The sequence below is a fragment of the Somniosus microcephalus genome, chromosome 5 (assembly GCF_052327205.1).
Source record: "Somniosus microcephalus isolate GS21.2 chromosome 5, FLI_Smic_1.0, whole genome shotgun sequence".
Taxonomy (NCBI): domain Eukaryota; kingdom Metazoa; phylum Chordata; class Chondrichthyes; order Squaliformes; family Somniosidae; genus Somniosus; species Somniosus microcephalus.
The window spans coordinates 3,667,612-3,687,386 of NC_140991.1; the positions used below are offsets into that span (position 1 = coordinate 3,667,612).

Below are 19,775 nucleotides of genomic sequence, written 5' to 3' on the forward strand. Positions count from 1 at the left end.
ACTTTGGTGGCAAAAACAGGAAGGCACATTATTATTTGAATGGCAATAGATTGGGAGAAGGGGAAGTGCAAAGAGACCTGGGTGTTCTTGTGCACCAGCCGCTGAAGGGAAGCATGCAGGTGAAGCAGGCGGTTAAGAAGGCAAATGGTATGTTGGCCTTCGTAGCAAGAGGGTTCAAGTACAGGAACAAGGATGTCTTGCTACAGTTGTACAGGGCCTTGGTGAGACCGCACCTTGAGTACTGTGTGCAGTTTTGGTCGCCTTATCTGAGGAAGGACGTTCTTACCATGGAAGGAGTGCAGCGAAGATTCACCAGGCTGATACCTGGGATGGAAGGAATGACGTATGAAGAGAGATTGTGTCGATTGGGCTTGTACTCACTGGAGTTTAGAAGATTGAGAGGGGATCTCATCGAAACCTATAAAATTCTGTCAGGCCTAGACAGACTAGATGCTGGAAGGATGTTCCCGATGGTTGGGGAGTCCAGAACCAGGGGTCATAGTCTAAGGATAAGGGGTAGGACATTTAGGACTGCAATGAGGAGGAATTTCTTCACCCAGAGAGTGGTGAACCTGTGGAATTCTCTGCCACAGAGGGCGGTGGACGCCAGTTCATTAAATATATTCAAGAAAGAGTTGGATATATTTCTTAAGGCTAAAGGGATCAAGGGATATGGGGAGAAGGCAGGGACAGGGTACTGAATTTGGAAGATCAGCCATGATCTCATTGAATGGCGGAGCAGGCTCGAAGGGCCAAATGGCCTACTCCTGCTCCTATCTTCTATGTTTCTATATGTTTCACACGTACACTCACACACAAACTCACATGCACACTCACACACATGGTCACACACACACTCACACTCACATGCACAGTGACACACAGACGCACACTCACACATGCATGCTCACTCACAGATGTTCACAAACACACACACACACACTCACACTCACATGCACACTTACACTCATACTCACACTCACACATTCACACACACACATGCTCACTCACATTCACACTCACATACTCATACACAGTCGCGTAAACACGCAGAAGCATGCACATACATAAAGACTCACGCACGCACACATATTCACACACTCAATCACTCACTCACTCATATCATCACTCACACAGTCACATAAACAAACATTCACACATCCACAGGCCCTCACATGCACACACACACTCGTACAGGGATACACACACACAAAACACACACACAGAAATACATTCACTCACTCACACACAAACACGCAGAAGTACTCACACAAACACACTCACATAGACACACTGAAGACTTGGTTGAACATAAAGCAAGGCTTTAATCGACTTGTAACAAAACATGGAGGTCTAGTTAGTAGTCACTAGCTTCCTGTTTCCAGATTGACTCTGGCCAAGTTGGGCCCACGCCCGAGTATTTGTACTCCTCGGACGGCGCCCTCAGCTGGCCGTCCAGTAGTACTTCCTGAGTTACTTCTTGTAGAAGTTGCGATTTATGACACACACATTCACTCACTCACACACACTCAAACACAAACATTCACAAACAGAAACACACACTCACACTGTAAAAGAAACACACACACACACACTCACACACACGCACACTCACAATTTCACACTCACATGCACACTCACACTCACACATTCACACTCACATTCAGTCACATGCACTCTCACATGCACAATCACACGCACACACACTCATATGCACACTCACATGCACACTCACTCACACACACACACGCTCACATGCACATTCACACTCACACGCACACTCACACACACACTCACATGCACACTCACACACACTCTCACTCACATGCACACACTCATACTCACTCACATATGCACACTCACGCACACACACTCACGCACACACACTCACATGCACTCACATGCACACACACTCACGCACACACACTCACGCACACGCACACTCACGCACACGCACACTCACGCACATGCACGCACACGCACACTCACACACAAACACTCACGCACTTGCATACTCACACACACACTCACACTCACATTCACACACACACTTGCATGCATACTTACACACTCACATGCACACTCACACACATGGTCACACACACACTCACACTCACATGCACAGTGACACACAGATGCACACTCACACGCTCACTCACACTCACACACACTAACATGCACATGCACATTCACCTGCACACCCATGCATGCACTCACGTGCACACTAACACATGCATGCTCACTCACAGATGTTCACAAACCCACACACACTCACACTCACATGCACACACACTCATGCACACTTACACTCATACTCACACTCAGACATTCACACACACACATGCTCACTCACATTCACACTCACTCACAATCACACACACACACTAGGGTTGCAAAATTCTGGGAATTTTTAAAAGAGGAAACTTTCCATGGGAATTTTCAGGAATTTATGGGAATTTGGGGAATTTATGGGAATTTATGGGAATTTTGAGTTTTTTTGCACACTGATGGTTTTTGTCTCTGACCCTTATATTATCTTTGTCGTCAAAATAGACATACTGTTCCATACAAATAAAAACAGGCTTTCAAAACTTTATTTAGGTTATAATTTTGAACTTTATTGAACCCCCACAAAAAAGACCCATCTAAAATAAAATAAAAAGTGCGTCAGCTTATTTAGCCTGTAATTTGTCCTTATTTTGTCCCTTTGAGTCTTCTACTCATGAGTCTTCCGAGTCTTCTACTCCTCATTGCTCCTCCTGATTCTCTGACTCTGGCTCTGACGTGTCCATTTCCTCCTCTGTGTCAGTGTCTAGCTGTGTGGTGGACACTTCTGTATCTGGCTCAATAAGTTGTAGGTTCGCCCGGATAGCCACCAGTTTCTCCACTCTCTTGTTAGTCAGCCTGTTGCGCACCTTTGTATGTGTATTCCCAAAAAGTGACCAGTTTCGTTCAGAGGCTGCTGATGAAGGTGGGATTTGGAGTATCACCGATGCAATAGGTGACAGGGCCTCAGATGCACAAAGTCCCTTCCACCGGGTATGTGCACTGATATGCTTGCATGATTCCCATATCCCATCCCCATTCCAAAGACCTTGCTTGGTAGAGAACTTTGCCAGACTTCCCAGAACTTTGCCCACATCCAGATTGAGATGGTGTGAGAGGGTAGAAATCACACTGTAAGCGCTGTTGATCTGTTCTCCAGAAAGTATTGGTCTCCCAACATGCTTTGGGTCCAGCATGTATGCTGCAGCATGAATCGGCTTGACACAAAATTCTTGACGCGTCTGTATGAATTGAACAATTGCCTTCTCCTCTGCTTTGAGCAGCAGGGATGTGGGTAGGGCAATGCTGATTTGTTCTTTTAAATCAGTAAAAAGCCTGAGAACATCTGACAAGACAGCGTCATCTCCTTCAATCTGAGCAATTGCAGATGCTACTGGTGAGAGTAGTTTAAGGCTGCTAACCACTCTCGCCCAAAAAAACTATAGCAGTCTTACAGATGCCTGCAGGCCAATCACAATTCGATATGGAAATATTACAAATAGAGGGAGCTAATCGCTCATCCACTCATCCAACCAATCAGGACACATTTGTTCACAGTCACACACAAAACTTGTAATTATTAAAACAAGCCAAGTAAGAAGATAAACATATATTGATTAAGAAATTCCTTAATAATTAAGATTCCATCTCTGTTAGTAATTTTAAGAGAGGACCTGTGGGAAAAGAAAGAAAGAAATACAAATACAAACAAAACAAAAGCAAAATTCCCAAAATTCCCAAGCAAAACTTCCCATGGAAAATTTCCAGAAATTTACTGGAAACTTTCCACCCCTTTGCAACCCTAACACACTCACACTCACACATTCACACTCACACTCACACATTCACACTCACATTCACACTCACACACTCATACACAGTCACGTAAACACGCAGAAGCATGCACATACATAAAGACTCACACACACACACACACATACTCACACACTCAATCACTCACACTCACTCATATCATCACTCACACAGTCACATAAACAAACATTCACACATCCACAGGCCCTCACATGCACACACACACTCATACAGGGACACACACACACAAAACACACACAGAAATACATTCACTCACTCACACACAAACACACAGAAGTACTCACACAAACACACTCACATAGACACACTGACGTAATAAAGACTCACACAATCACAGAATCACAGAAACCCCACAGTGCAGATAGAGGCCATTTCGGCCCATCGAGCCTGCACCGACACATATCCCACCCGATCCCCGTAACCCCTACACCAACACATATCCCACCCTATCCCCGTAACCCCACGTATGTAATCCCCCTAACACTAAGGGTCAATTTATCATAGCCAATCAACCTAACCCGCACATCTTTGGACACTACGCACTTGGTTGAACATAAAGCAAGGCTTTAATCGACTTGTAACAAAACATGGAGGTCTAGTTAGTAGTCACTAGCTTCCTGTTTCCAGATTGTCTCTGGCCAAGTTGGGCCCACGCCCGAGTATTTGTACTCCTCGGACGGCGCCCTCAGCTGGCCGTCCAGTAATACTTCCTGAGTTACTTCTTGTAGAAGTTGCGATTTATGACACACACATTCACTCACTCACACACACTCAAACACAAACATTCACAAACAGAAACACACACTCACACTGTAAAAGAAACACACACACACAGTCACAAACACACGCACACACACTCGGCGTTTCACTCTCTCACACACACACACTGTTATACGGAGAAGAATTGAACCTCAAGCCCTGTTACGCTGTGCCTTGTTCCATCTGCCGCAGCTATTGAGTGCTCACCTGCCACATAGTTGTAGGGAAAAAATTCCCAGGGAAATAAAATCAGTCACCAGGAACAAGAACCAGTTTAACAGACGGACTGAGTAATCTTGTAAAAGATTTTTAAAACACTCATTGTGTCATTTTGCAGATCCGTGAGTGGGAGATTGCAGCAATGCAGCGTGAGACAGGAGCACCGACCCTGGGGAATCGCAGCAATGCAGCGTGAGAGGAGCACTGACCCCGGGGAATCGCAGCAATGTAGCATGACAGGAGCACCGACCCCGGGGAATCGCAGCAACGCAGCATGACAGGAGCACCGACCCCGGGGAATCGCAGCAATGCAGCGTGAGAGGAGCACCGACCCTGGGGAATCGCAGCAACGCAGCGTGAGAGGAGCACCGACCCTGGGGAATCGCAGCAATGCAGCATGAGAGGAGCACTGACCCCGGGGAATCGCAGCAACGCAGCGTGAGAGGAGCACCGACCCCAGGGAATCGCAGCAATGCAGCGTGAGAGGAGCACCGACCCCAGGGAATCGCAGCAATGCAGCGTGAGAGGAGCACCGACCCCAGGGAATCGCAGCAACGCAGCGTGAGACAGGAGCACCGACCCCGGGGAATCGCAGCAATGCAGCGTGAGAGGAGCACCGACCCGGGGAATCGCAGCAATGCAGCGTGAGACAGGAGCATCGACCCTGGGGAATCGCAGCAACGCAGCGTGAGAGGAGCACCGACCCCGGGGAATCGCAGCAATGCAGTGTGAGAGGAGCACCGACCCTGGGGAATCGCAGCAATGCAGCGTGAGAGGAGCACCGACCCCGGGGAATCGCAGCAATGCAGCGTGAGAGGAGCACCGACCCCGGGGAATCGCAGCAATGCAGTGTGAGAGGAGCACCGACCCTGGGGAATCGCAGCAATGCAGCGTGAGAGGAGCACCGACCCCGGGGAATCGCAGCAATGCAGCGTGAGAGGAGCACTGACCCCGGGGAATCGCAGCAATGCAGCGTGAGAGGAGCACCGACCCAGGGGAATCGCAGCAACGCAGCGTGAGAGGAGCACCGACCCCGGGGAATCGCAGCAATGCAGCGTGAGAGGAGCACCAACCCCGGGGAATCGCAGCAATACAGCGTGAGAGGAGCACCGACCCCAGGGAATCGCAGCAATGCAGCGTGAGAGGAGCACCAACCCCGGGGAATCGCAGCAATGCAGTGTGAGAGGAGCACTGACCCCGGGGAATCGCAGCAATGCAGCGTGAGAGGAGCACCGACCCCGGGGAATCGCAGCAATGCAGTGTGAGACAGGAGCACCGACCCTGGGGAATCGCAGCAATGCAGCGTGAGAGGAGCACTGACCCCGGGGAATCGCAGCAAAGCAGCGTGAGAGGAGCACCAACCCCGGGGAATCGCAGCAATACAGCGTGAGAGGAGCACCAACCCCGGGGAATCGCAGCAATGCAGCGTGAGAGGAGCACCAACCCCGGGGAATCGCAGCAATACAGCGTGAGAGGAGCACCGACCCCAGGGAATCGCAGCAATGCAGCGTGAGAGGAGCACCAACCCCGGGGAATCGCAGCAATGCAGCGTGAGACAGGAGCACCGACCCCGGGGAATCACAGCAATGCAGCGTGAGAGGAGCACCGACCCCGGGGAATCGCAGCAATGCAGCGTGAGAGGAGCACCGACCCCAGGGAATCGCAGCAATGCAGCGTGAGAGGAGCACTGATCCCGGGGATTCGCAGCAATGCAGCGTGAGACAGCAGCACCGACCCCGGGGAATCGCAGCAACGCAGCGTGAGACAGGAACACCGACCCCGGGGAATCGCAGCAACGCAGCGTGAGACAGGAACTCCGACCCCGGGGATTCGCAGCAATGCAGAGTGAGAGGAGCACCGACCCCGGGGAATCGCAGCAATGCAGCGTGAGAGGAGCACCGACCCCGGGGAATCGCAGCAACGCAGCGTGAGAGGAGCACCGACCCTGGGGAATCGCAGCAATGCAGCGTGAGAGGAGCACTGACCCCGGGGAATCGCAGCAATGCAGCGTGAGAGGAGCACCGACCCTGGGGAATCGCAGCAATGCAGCGTGAGAGGAGCACCGACCCCGGGGAATCGCAGCAATGCAGTGTGAGAGGAGCACCGACCCTGGGGAATCGCAGCAACGCAGCGTGAGACAGGAGCACCGACCCCGGGGAATCGCAGCAATGCAGCGTGAGAGGAGCACCGACCCCGGGGAATCGCAGCAATGCAGCGTGAGAGGAGCACCGACCCTGGGGAATCGCAGCAACGCAGCGTGAGAGGAGCACCGACCCCGGGGAATCGCAGCAATGCAGCGTGAGAGGAGCACCGACCCCGGTGAATCGCAGCAATGCAGTGTGAGAGGAGCACCGACCCTGGGGAATCGCAGCAACGCAGCGTGAGACAACAGCACCGACCCCGGGGAATCGCAGCAATGCAGCGTGAGAGGAGCACCGACCCTGGGGAATCGCAGCAATGCAGCGTGAGAGGAGCACTGACCCCGGGGAATCGCAGCAATGCAGTGTGAGAGGAGCACCGACCCTGGGGAATCGCAGCAACGCAGCATGAGACAGCAGCACCGACCCTGGGGAATCGCAGCAATGCAGTGTGAGAGGAGCACCGACCCCGGGGAATCGCAGCAATGCAGCGTGAGAGGAGCACCGACCCCGGGGAATCGCAGCAATGCAGTGTGAGAGGAGCACCGACCCCGGGGAATCGCAGCAATGCAGTGTGAGAGGAGCACCGACCCTGGGGAATCGCAGCAATGCAGTGTGAGAGGAGCACCGACCCTGGGGAATCGCAGCAATGCAGTGTGAGAGGAGCACCGACCCTGGGGAATCGCAGCAATGCAGCGTGAGACAGCAGCACCGACCCCGGGGAATCGCAGCAACGCAGCATGAGACAGCAGCACCGACCCCGGGGAATCGCAGCAATGCAGTGTGAGAGGAGCACCGACCCCGGGGAATCGCAGCAATGCAGCGTGAGAGGAGCACCGACCCCGGGGAATCGCAGCAATGCAGTGTGAGAGGAGCACCGACCCCGGGGAATCGCAGCAATGCAGTGTGAGAGGAGCACCGACCCTGGGGAATCGCAGCAATGCAGTGTGAGAGGAGCACCGACCCTGGGGAATCGCAGCAATGCAGTGTGAGAGGAGCACCGACCCTGGGGAATCGCAGCAATGCAGCGTGAGAGGAGCACCGACCCCGGGGAATCGCAGTAATGCAGCGTGAGACAGCAGCACCGACCCCAGGGAATCACAGCAATGCAGCGTGAGAGGAGCACCGACCCCGGGGAATCGCAGCAATGCAGCGTGAGAGGAGCACTGACCCCGGGGAATCGCAGCAATGCAGCATGACAGGAGCACCGACCCCGGGGAATCGCGGCAATGCAGCGTGAGACAGGAGCACCGACCCAGGGGAATCGCAGCAACGCAGCGTGAGAGGAGCACTGACCCCGGGGAATCGCAGCAACGCAGCGTGAGAGGAGCACTGACCCCGGGGAATCGCAGCAATGCAGCATGAGAGGAGCACTGACCCCGGGGAATCGCAGCAACGCAGCGTGAGAGGAGCACTGACCCCGGGGAATCGCAGCAATGCAGCATGAGAGGAGCACTGACCCCGGGGAATCGCAGCAATGCAGCGTGAGAGGAGCACTGACCCCGGGGAATCGCAGCAATGCAGCGTGAGACAGCAGCACCGACCCCGGGGAATCGCAGCAACGCAGCGTGAGACAGGAGCACCGACCCCGGGGAATCGCAGCAATGCAGCGTGAGAGGAGCACCGACCCTGGGGAATCGCAGCAATGCAGCGTGAGACAGGAGCACCGACCCCGGGGAATCACAGCAATGCAGAGTGAGAGGAGCACCGACCCCGGGGAATCGCAGCAATGCAGCGTGAGACAGGAGCACCGACCCCCGGGGAATCGCAGCAATGCAGCGTGAGAGGAGCACCGACCCCGGGGAATCGCAGCAACGCAGTGTGACAGGAGCACCGACCCCCGGGGAATCGCAGCAATGCAGCGTGTGACAGGAGCACCGGCCCTCGGGGAATCACTGCAATGCAGCATGAGACAGGAGCACCGACCCCCGGGGAATCGCAACAACGCAGCATGAGACAGGAGCACCGACCCCGGGGAATCGCAGCAATGCACCGTGAGACAGGAGCACCGACCCCAGGGAATTGCAGCAACGCAGCGTGACAGGAGCACCGACCCCCGGGGAATCGCAGCAATGCAGCGTGAGACAGGAGCACCGACCCCGGGGAATCGCAGCAATGCAGTGTGAGAGGAGCACCGACCCTGGGGAATCGCAGCAATGCAGCGTGAGAGGAGCACCGACCCCGGGGAATCGCAGCAATGCAGTGTGAGAGGAGCACCGACCCTGGGGAATCGCAGCAATGCAGCGTGAGAGGAGCACCGACCCCGGGGAATCGCAGCAATGCAGCGTGAGACAGGAGCACCGACCCCAGGGAATCGCAGCAATGCAGCGTGAGAGGAGCACCGACCCCGGGGAATCGCAGCAATGCAGTGTGAGAGGAGCACCGACCCTGGGGAATCGCAGCAATGCAGCGTGAGAGGAGCACCGACCCCGGGGAATCGTAGCAATGCAGTGTGAGAGGAGCACCGACCCCGGGGAATCGCAGCAACGCAGCGTGAGAGGAGCACCGACCCCGGGGAATCGCAGCAATGCAGTGTGAGAGGAGCACCGACCCTGGGGAATCGCAGCAATGCAGCGTGAGAGGAGCACCGACCCCGGGGAATCGCAGCAATGCAGCGTGAGACAGGAGCACCGACCCCGGGGAATCGCAGCAATGCAGCGTGAGACAGGAGCACCGACCCCGGGGAATCGCAGCAATGCAGCGTGAGACAGGAGCACCGACCCAGGGGAATCGCAGCAATGCAGCATGACAGGAGCACCGACCCCGGGGAATCGCAGCAATACAGCGTGAGAGGAGCACCGACCCCCGGGGAATCGCAGCAACGCAGCGTGAGAGGAGCACCGACCCCGGGGAATCGCAGCAATGCAGCGTGAGAGGAGCACCAACCCCAGGGAATCGCAGCAACGCAGCGTGAGACAGCAGCACCGACCCCGGGGAATCGCAGCAATGCAGCGTGAGAGGAGCACTGACCCCGGGGAATCGCAGCAATGCAGCGTGAGAGGAGCACTGACCCCGGGGAATCGCAGCAATGCAGCGTGAGAGGAGCACTGACCCCGGGGAATCGCAGCAATGCAGTGTGAGAGGAGCACCGACCCTGGGGAATCGCAGCAATGCAGCGTGAGAGGAGCACTGACCCCGGGGAATCGCAGCAATGCAGTGTGAGAGGAGCACCGACCCTGGGGAATCGCAGCAACGCAGCGTGAGACAGCAGCACCGACCCCGGGGAATCGCAGCAATGCAGTGTGAGAGGAGCACCGACCCTGGGGAATCGCAGCAACGCAGCGTGAGACAGCAGCACCGACCCCGGGGAATCGCAGCAATGCAGCGTGAGAGGAGCACCGACCCCGGGGAATCGCAGCAATGCAGTGTGAGAGGAGCACCGACCCTGGGGAATCGCAGCAATGCAGCGTGAGAGGAGCACTGACCCCGGGGAATCGCAGCAATGCAGCGTGAGACAGCAGCACCGACCCCAACGAATCACAGCAATGCAGCGTGAGAGGAGCACCGACCCCGGGGAATCGCAGCAATGCAGCGTGAGAGGAGCACCGACCCCGGGGAATCGCAGCAATGCAGTGTGAGAGGAGCACCGACCCTGGGGAATCGCAGCAATGCAGCGTGAGAGGAGCACTGACCCCGGGGAATCGCAGCAATGCAGCGTGAGACAGCAGCACCGACCCCAACGAATCACAGCAATGCAGCGTGAGAGGAGCACCGACCCCGGGGAATCGCAGCAATGCAGCGTGAGAGGAGCACTGACCCCGGGGAATCGCAGCAATGCAGCATGACAGGAGCACTGACCCCGGGGAATCGCAGCAATGCAGCGTGAGAGGAGCACTGACCCAGGGGAATCGCAGCAATGCAGCATGACAGGAGCACCGACCCCGGGGAATCGCGGCAATGCAGCGTGAGAGGAGCACTGACCCCGGGGAATCGCAGCAATGCAGTGTGAGAGGAGCACTGACCCCGGGGAATCGCAGCAATGCAGCGTGAGACAGCAGCACCGACCCCGGGGAATCGCAGCAACGCAGCGTGAGACAGGAGCACCGACCCCGGGGAATCACAGCAATGCAGCGTGAGAGGAGCACCGACCCCGGGGAATCGCAGCAATGCAGCGTGAGACAGGAGCACCGACCCCCGGGGAATCGCAGCAATGCAGCGTGAGAGGAGCACCGACCCCGGGGAATCGCAGCAACGCAGTGTGACAGGAGCACCGACCCCCGGGGAATCGCAGCAATGCAGCGTGAGACAGGAGCACCGGCCCCCGGGGAATCGCAGCAACGCAGCATGAGACAGGAGCACCGACCCCGGGGAATCGCAGCAATGCACCGTGAGACAGGAGCACCGACCCCAGGGAATTGCAGCAATGCAGCATGAGACAGGAGCACCGACCCCCGGGGAATCGCAGCAATGCAGCGTGAGACAGGAGCACCGACCCCGGGGAATCGCAGTAATGCAGCGTGAGACAGGAGCACCGACCCCCGGGGAATCGCAGCAATGCAGCGTGAGACAGGAGCACCGACCCCGGGGAATCACTGCAATGCAGCGTGAGACAGGAGCACCGACCCAGGGGAATCGCAGCAATGCAGTGTGAGAGGAGCACTGACCCCCAAGGAATCGCAGCAACGCAGCGTGAGAGGAGCACTGACCCCGGGGAATCGCAGCAATGCAGCGTGAGAGGAGCACCGACCCCGGGGAATCGCAGCAATGCAGCGTGAGAGGAGCACCGACCCCGGGGAATCACTGCAATGCAGCGTGAGAGGAGCACCGACCCCGGGGAATCGCAGCAATGCAGCGTGAGAGGAGCACCGACCCCGGGGAATCGCAGCAATGCAGCGTGAGAGGAGCACCGACCCCGGGGAATCGCAGCAATGCAGTGTGAGAGGAGCACCGACCCCGGGGAATCACTGCAATGCAGCGTGAGAGGAGCACCGACCCCCGGGGAATCACTGCAATGCAGCGTGAGACAGGAGCACCGACCCCGGGGAATCGCAGCAATGCAGCATGACAGGAGCACCGACCCCAGGGAATTGCAGCAATGCAGCGTGAGACAGGAGCACCGACCCCCGGGGAATCACTGCAATGCAGCGTGAGAGGAGCACCGATCCCCGGGGAATCGCAGCAATGCAGCGTGAGAGGAGCACCGACCCCGGGGAATCGCAGCAATGCAGCGTGAGACAGGAGCACCGACCCCCAGGGAATCGCAGCAACGCAGCGTGAGAGGAGCACTGCCCCCGGGGAATCGCAGCAAAGCAGCGTGAGAGGAGCACCGACCCCGGGGATTCGCAGCAATTCAGCGTGCGAGGAGCACCGACCCCCGGGGAATCGCAGCAATGCAGCGTGAGACAGGAGCACCGACCCCCAGGGAATCGCAGCAACGCAGCGTGAGAGGAGCACTGCCCCCGGGGAATCACTGCAATGCAGCATGACAGGAGCACCGACCCCCGGGGAATCACTGCAATGCAGCGTGAGAGGAGCGCCGGCCCCAGGGAATCGCAGCAATGCAGCGTGAGACAGGAGCACCGACCCCAGGGAATCGCAGCAATGCAGCGTGAGAGGAGCACCGACCCCGGGGAATCGCAGCAATTCAGCGTGCGAGGAGCACCGACCCCCGGGGAATCGCAGCAATGCAGCGTGAGACAGGAGCACCGACCCCGGGGAATCGCAGCAATGCAGCGTGAGAGGAGCACTGACCCTGGGGAATCGCAGCAATGCAGCGTGAGAGGAGCACTGACCCCGGGGAATCGCAGCAATGCAGTGTGAGAGGAGCACCGACCCCGGGGAATCGCAGCAATGCAGCGTGAGAGGAGCACTGACCCCGGGGAATTGCAGCAATGCAGCGTGAGACAGAAGCACCGACCCCAGGGAATCGCAGCAATGCAGCGTGAGAGGAGCACCGGCCCCAGGGAATCACAGCAACACAGCGTGAGAGGAGCACTGACCCCGGGGAATTGCAGCAATGCAGCGTGAGAGGAGCACCGACCCCCGGGGAATCACTGCAATGCAGCGTGAGAGGAGCACCGACCCCGGGGAATCGCAGCAATGCAGTGTGACAGGAGCACCAACCCCGGGGAATCACAGCAATGCAGCGTGAGAGGAGCACTGACCCCGGGGAATCGCAGCAATGCAGCGTGAGAGGAGCACTGACCCCAGGGAATCGCAGCAATGCAGCGTGAGACAGGAGCACCGGCCCCGGGGAATCGCAGCAATGCAGTGTGACAGGAGCACCAACCCCGGGGAATCACAGCAATGCAGCGTGAGAGGAGCACTGACCCCAGGGAATCGCAGCAACGCAGCGTGAGAGGAGCACTGACCCAGGGGAATCGCAGCAATGCAGTGAGAGAGGAGCACCGACCCCGGGGAATCGCAGCAATGCAGCGTGAGAGGAGCACCGACCCCGGGGAATCGCAGCAATACAGCGTGAGACAGGAGCACCGACCCTGGGGAATCGCAGCAATGCTGCGTGAGACGGGAGCACCGACCCCGGGGAATCGCAGCAATGCAGCGTGAGAGGAGCACTGACCCCAGGGAATCGCAGCAATGCAGCGTGAGAGGAGCACTGACCCCAGGGAATCGCAGCAATGCAGCGTGAGAGGAGCACCGACCCCGGGGAATCGCAGCAATACAGCGTGAGACAGGAGCACCGACCCTGGGGAATCGCAGCAATGCTGCGTGAGACGGGAGCACCGACCCCGGGGAATCGCAGCAATGCAGCGTGAGAGGAGCACTGACCCCAGGGAATCGCAGCAATGCAGCGTGAGAGGAGCACTGACCCCGGGGAATCGCAGCAATGCAGCGTGAGACAGAAGCACCGACCCCAGGGAATCGCAGCAATGCAGCGTGAGACAGGAACACCGACCCTGGGGAATCGCAGCAATGCAGCGTGAGACAGAAGCACTGACCCCGGGGAATCGCAGCAATGCAGCGTGAGACAGGAGCACCAACCCCGGGGAATCACAGCAATGCAGCGTGAGAGGAGCACCGACCCTGGGGAATCGCAGCAATGCAGCGTGAGACAGAAGCACCGACCCCGGGGAATCACAGCAATGCAGCGTGAGACAGAAGCACCGACCCCAGGGAATCGCAGCAATGCAGCGTGAGACAGGAACACCGACCCCAGGGAATCACAGCAATGCAGCGTGAGAGGAGCACCGACCCCAGGGAATCGCAGCAATGCAGCGTGAGACAGAAGCACTGACCCCGGGGAATCACAGCAATGCAGCGTGAGACAGGAGCACCGACCCCAGGGAATCGCAGCAATGCAGCGTGAGACAGGAGCACCGACCCCGGGGAATCGCAGCAATGCAGCGTGAGAGGAGCACCGACCCCGGGGAATCGCAGCAGTGCAGCGGGAGACAGGAGCACCGACCCCAGGGAATCGCAGCAATGCAGCATGAGAGGAGCACTGACCCCAGGGAATCACAGCAATGCAGCGTGAGAGGAGCACCGACCCCGGGGAATCGCAGCAATGCAGCGTGAGAGGAGCACCGACCCCCGGGGAATCGCAGCAATGCAGCGTGAGAGGAGCACTGACCCCGGGGAATCGCAGCAACGCAGCGTGAGACAGGAGCACCGACCCCCGGGGACCCCGGGCAGATGATACAAAAATTGGCCGTGTGGTTGATAATGAAGAAGGAAGCTGTATCAAATCAAATCAACTTTTAATGTCATTGTTAGTGCACAAGTGCAGTACAACGAAACATAGGCTTGCGGCTCCCGAGAGTGTACATTTAGATTAAGATATTTAAACATTCAACATACTTTTGGCTTGTAATACATTATCATAAACATAACCATAATAAAGTGCATTGGCAGATGTGCAGGCTTTAGAGTTTATTTGTGGAGTTCAGTAGGATGACAGCCCTGGGAAAGAAGCTGTTCCTAAATCTGGTCGTACGGGTGCGAATGCATCTGTAGCGTCTCCCAGATGGCAGGAGGGTGAACAGACTGTGGCTGGGGTGGGTAGGGTCTTTGATGATGGACCGTGACCTCCGTAGACAGCGTTTCTGGTATATGTGCTCTATGGTCGGTAGCCGGGTGCCGGTAATGCATTGGGCAGTTTTGACTACCCGCTGCAGGGCTTTCCGGTCGTAGTAGCTACAGCTGCCATGCCATACTGTGATACAGTTCGTCAGGATGCTCTCTATTGTGCAGCGGTAAAAGTTAGAGAGGATCAGGGGTGACAGGTTACATCCCTTCAGCCTCCTTAGGAAATATAGGCGCTGCTGGGCCTTCTTCACCAGAGAGGAGGTATTGAGGGACCAGGAGAGGTCTTCCGTGATGTGGATGATATCAATGGACTGTCTGGTGGGCAGAACAGTGGCAAATGGAATTCAATCTGGAGAAAAGTGAGGTAATGCATTTGGGGAGGGCTAACAAGGCAACAGAATACACATTAAATGGTAGGACACTGAGTAGTGTAGAGGAACAGAGGGACCTTGGAGTGCATGTCCACAGATCCCTGAAGGTAGCAGGACAGGTAGATAAGGTGGTTAAGAAGACATACGGAATGCTTGCCTTTATTAGCCAAGGCATAGAACTTAAGAGCAGGGGGGTTATGCTTCAACTGTATAAAACACTAGTTAGGCCTCAGCTAGAGTACTGCGTGCAGTTCTGGTCACCACATTACAGGAAGGATGTGATTGCACTAGAGAGGGTGCAGAGGAGATTTACGAGGATGTTGCCTGGGCTGGGGAATTCTAGTTATGAGGAAAGATTGGTTAGGCTGGGATTGTTTTCTTTGGAACAGAGGAGGCTGAGGGGAGATTTAATTGAGGTGTATAAAATTCTGAGGGGCCTGGATAGAGTGGATAGGAAGGACCGATTTCCCTTAGCAGAGGTCAATAACCAGGGGGCAGAGATTTAAAGTAATTGGAAGAAGAATTAAAGGGGATTTGAGGAAAATCTTTTTTTCACCCAGAGGGTGGTGGGAATCTGGAACTCACTGCCTGAAAGGGTGGGAGAGGTAGAGACCCTCATCACATTTAAAAAGTACTTGGATATGCACTTGACGTGCTGTAACCTACAGGGCTACGGACCAAGAGCTGGAGAGTGGGATTAGGCTGGAGAGCTCTTTGTCGGCCGGCACGGACACGATGGGCCGAATGGCCTCCTTCTGTGCTGTAACTTTCTATGATTCTATGATTTGTAGCAGGCTTCAGTGGAAAGATGTAAGGTTGGCATGAGTGCCACCTCCAGCAACCCTGGCATGGCAACACAACGGCAGAAGCAATCCGGTGAGCCAAGGTGGGAGCATTGCTGTCGTGCAGTTTGCACCGAGAACACTTGGCTCACTTACTGATGGAGCACGAAACAAGTTTAGTAGTTGGCACAATGCCAAGTGTCACAGGCCAGGTTCATACGAAATAGTCAGCTTCAAAGCTCCGTGCTGCACGGATCCTGTACATCACCGGGTGTTAATCGCAGGAACATCAACTCTAACAGCAAGCCCCCAAATAACCCCGAGATCAGCGAATAAAATATTCAGTAAAAGTCTAGAAATCCTTCCGACCAGAGACCAATAGAAGCACAGCTCAAATAGTGCGTGACCGATTGCTCACTGACCTGGGTACAAACTTCGGCATATATAAGCTCTGATCATACGGACACTCTGCTCCGGTGAAGTCCTGTGCAAGGTGAGAGGGAGTTTTACTTTGTATCTAACCTGTGCTGTACCTGCCCTGGGAGTGTTTGATGGGACAGTGTAGAGGGAGCTTTACTCTGTATCTAACCCGTGCTGCACCTGCCCTGGGAGTGTTTGATGGGACAGTGTAGAGGGAGCTTTACTCTGTATCTAACCCGTGCTGTACCTGCCCTGGGAGTGTTTGATGGGACAGTGTAGAGGGAGCTTTACTCTGTATCTAACCCGTGCTGCACCTGCCCTGGGAGTGTTTGATGGGACAGTGTAGAGGGAGCTTTACTCTGTATCTAACCCGTGCTGTACCTGCCCTGGGAGTGTTTGATGGGACAGTGTAGAGGGAGCTTTACTCTGTATCTAACCCGTGCTGTACCTGCCCCAGGAGTGTTTGATGGGACAGTGTAGAGGGAGCTTTACTCTGTATCTAACCCGTGCTGCACCTGCCCTGGGAGTGTTTGATGGGACAGTGTAGAGGGAGCTTTACTCTGTATCTAACTCATGCTGTACCTGCCCTGGGAGTGTTTGATGGGACAGTGTAGAGCGAGCTTTACTCTCTATCTAACCCGTGCTGTACCTGCCCTGGAAGTGTTTGATGGGACAATGTAGAGGGAGCTTTACTCTGTATCTAGCCCGTGCTGTACCTGCCCTGGGAGTGTTTGATGGGACAGTGTAGAGGGAGCTTTACTCTGTATCTAACCCGTGCTGTACCTGCCCTGGGAGTGTTTGATGGGACAGTGTAGAGGGAGCTTTACTCTGTATCTAACCCGAGCTGTACCTGCCCTGGGAGTGTTTGATGGGACAGTGTAGAGGGAGCTTTACTCTGTATCTAACCCGTGCTGTACCTGCCCTGGGAGTGTTTGATGGGACAGTGTAGAGGGAGCTTTACTCTGTATCTAACCCGAGCTGTACCTGCCCGAGGAGCATTTGATGGGACAGTGTAGAGGGAGCTTTACTGTGTATCTAACCCATGCTGTACCTGCCCTGGGAGTGTTTGATGGGGCAGTGTAGAGGGAGCTTTACTTTGTATCTAAGCCGTGCTGTACCTGCCCTGGGAGTGTTTGATGGGATAGTGTAGAGGGAGCTTTACTCTGTATCTAACCCGAGCTCTACCTGCCCGAGGAGCATTTGATGGGACAGTGTAGAGGGAGCTTTACTCTGTATCTAACCCGTGCTGTACCTGCCCTGGGAGTGTTTGATGGGACAGTGTAGAGGGAGCTTTACTCTGTATCTAACCCGTGCTGTACCTGCCCTGGGAGTGTTTGATGGGACAGTGTAGAGGGAGCTTTACTCTGTATCTAACCCATGCTGTACCTGCCCTGGGAGTGTTTGATGGGACAGTGTAGAGGGAGCTTTACTCTGTATCTAACCCGTGCTGTACCTGCCCTGGGAGTGTTTGATGGGACAGTGTAGAGGGAGCTTTACTCTTTATCTAACCCATGCTGTACCTGCCCTGGGAGTGTTTGATGGGACAGTGTAGAGGGACCTTTACTCTGTATCTAACCCGTGCTGTACCTGCCCTGGGAGTGTTTGATGGGACAGTGTAGAGGGAGCTTTACTCTGTATCTAACCCGTGCTGTACCTGCCCTGGGAGTGTTTGATGGGACAGTGTAGAGGGAGCTTTACTCTGTATCTACCCCGTGCTGTACCTGCCCTGGGAGTGTTTGATGGGACAGTGTTGAGGGAAATTTACTGTGTATCTAAGCTGTGCTATACCTAACCTGGGAGTGTTTGATGGGACAGTGTAAAGGGAGCTTTACTCTGTATCTAACCCGTGCTATACCTGCCCTGGGAGTGTTTGATGGGGACAGTGTAGAGGGAGCTATACTCTATATCTAACCCGTGCTGCACCTGCCCTGGGAGTGTTTGATGGGACAGTGTAGAGGGAGCTTTACTCTGTATCTAAACCGTGCTGTACCTGCCCTGGGAGTGTTTGATGGGACAGTGTAGAGGGAGCTTTACTCTGTATCTAAACCGTGCTGTACCTGCCCTGGGAGTGTTTGATGGGACAGTGTAGAGGGAGCTTTAATCTGTATCTAACCCGTGGTGTACCTGCCCTGAGAGTGTTTGATGGACAGTGTAGAGGGAGCTTTACTCTGTATCTAACCCGTGCTGTACCTGCCCTGGGAGTGTTTGATGGGACAGTGTAGAGGGAGCTTTACTCTGTATCTAACCCGTGCTGTACCTGCCCTGGGAGTGTTTGATGGGACAGTGTAGAGGGAGCTTTACTCTGTATCTAACCCGTGCTGTACCTGCCCTGGGAGTGTTTGATGGGACAGTGTAGAGGGAGCTTTACTCTGTATCTAACCCGTGCTGTACCTGCCCTGGGAGTGTTTGATGGGACAGTGTAGAGGGAGCTTAACTCTGTATCTAACCTGTGCTGTACCTGCCCTGGGAGTGTTTAATAGGATAGTTTAGAGGGAGCTTTATTCTGTATCTAACCCGTGCTCTACCTGCCCTGGGAGTGTTTGATGGGATAGTGTAGAGGGAGCTTTACTCTGTATCTACCCCGTGCTGTACCTGCCTTGGGAGTGTTTGATGGGACAGTGTTGAGGGAAATTTACTGTGTATCTAAGCTGTGCTATACCTACCCTGGGAGTGTTTGATGGGACAGCGTAAAGGGAGCTTTACACTGTATCTAACCCGTGCTATACCTGCCCTGGGAGTGTTTGATGGGACAGTGTAGAGGGAGCTTTACTCTGTATCTAACCCGTGCTATGCCTGCCCTGGGAGTGTTTGATGGGACAGTGTAGAGGCAGCTTTACTCTGTATCTAACCCGTGCTGTACCTGCCCTGGGAGTGTTTGATGGGACAGTGTAGAGGGAGCTTTACTCTGTATCTAAACCGTGCTGTATCTGCCCTGGGAGTGTTTGATGGGACAGTGTAGAGGTAGCTTTGCTCTGTATCTAAACCGTGCTGTACCTGCCCTGGGAGTGTTTGATGGGATAGTGTAGAGGGAGCTTTAATGTGTATCTAACCCGTGGTGTACCTGCCCTGGGAGTGATTGATGGGACAGTGTAGAGGGAGCTTTAATCTGTATCTAACCCATGGTGTACCTGCCCTGGGAGTGTTTGATGGGACAGTGTTGAGGGAGCTTTACTCTGTATCTTACCCCGTGCTGTACCTGCCGTGGGAGTGTTTGATGGGAC

The 19,775-nt window shown here is 55.3% G+C and overlaps 1 protein-coding gene across 1 annotated transcript in view; it reads left to right on the forward strand.

Annotated features, from left to right (window-relative positions):
- The first annotated feature begins 16,573 nt into the window (after positions 1-16,573).
- Positions 16,574-19,775, forward strand: part of LOC147116808 (fucolectin-5-like) — a 40,825-nt gene continuing 37,623 nt past the window's right edge. The window contains exon 1 of the mRNA XM_085987229.1: positions 16,574-16,627. The gene's annotated coding sequence lies outside the window, so the exon portion shown is untranslated. The remainder of the gene's footprint in view (positions 16,628-19,775) is intronic.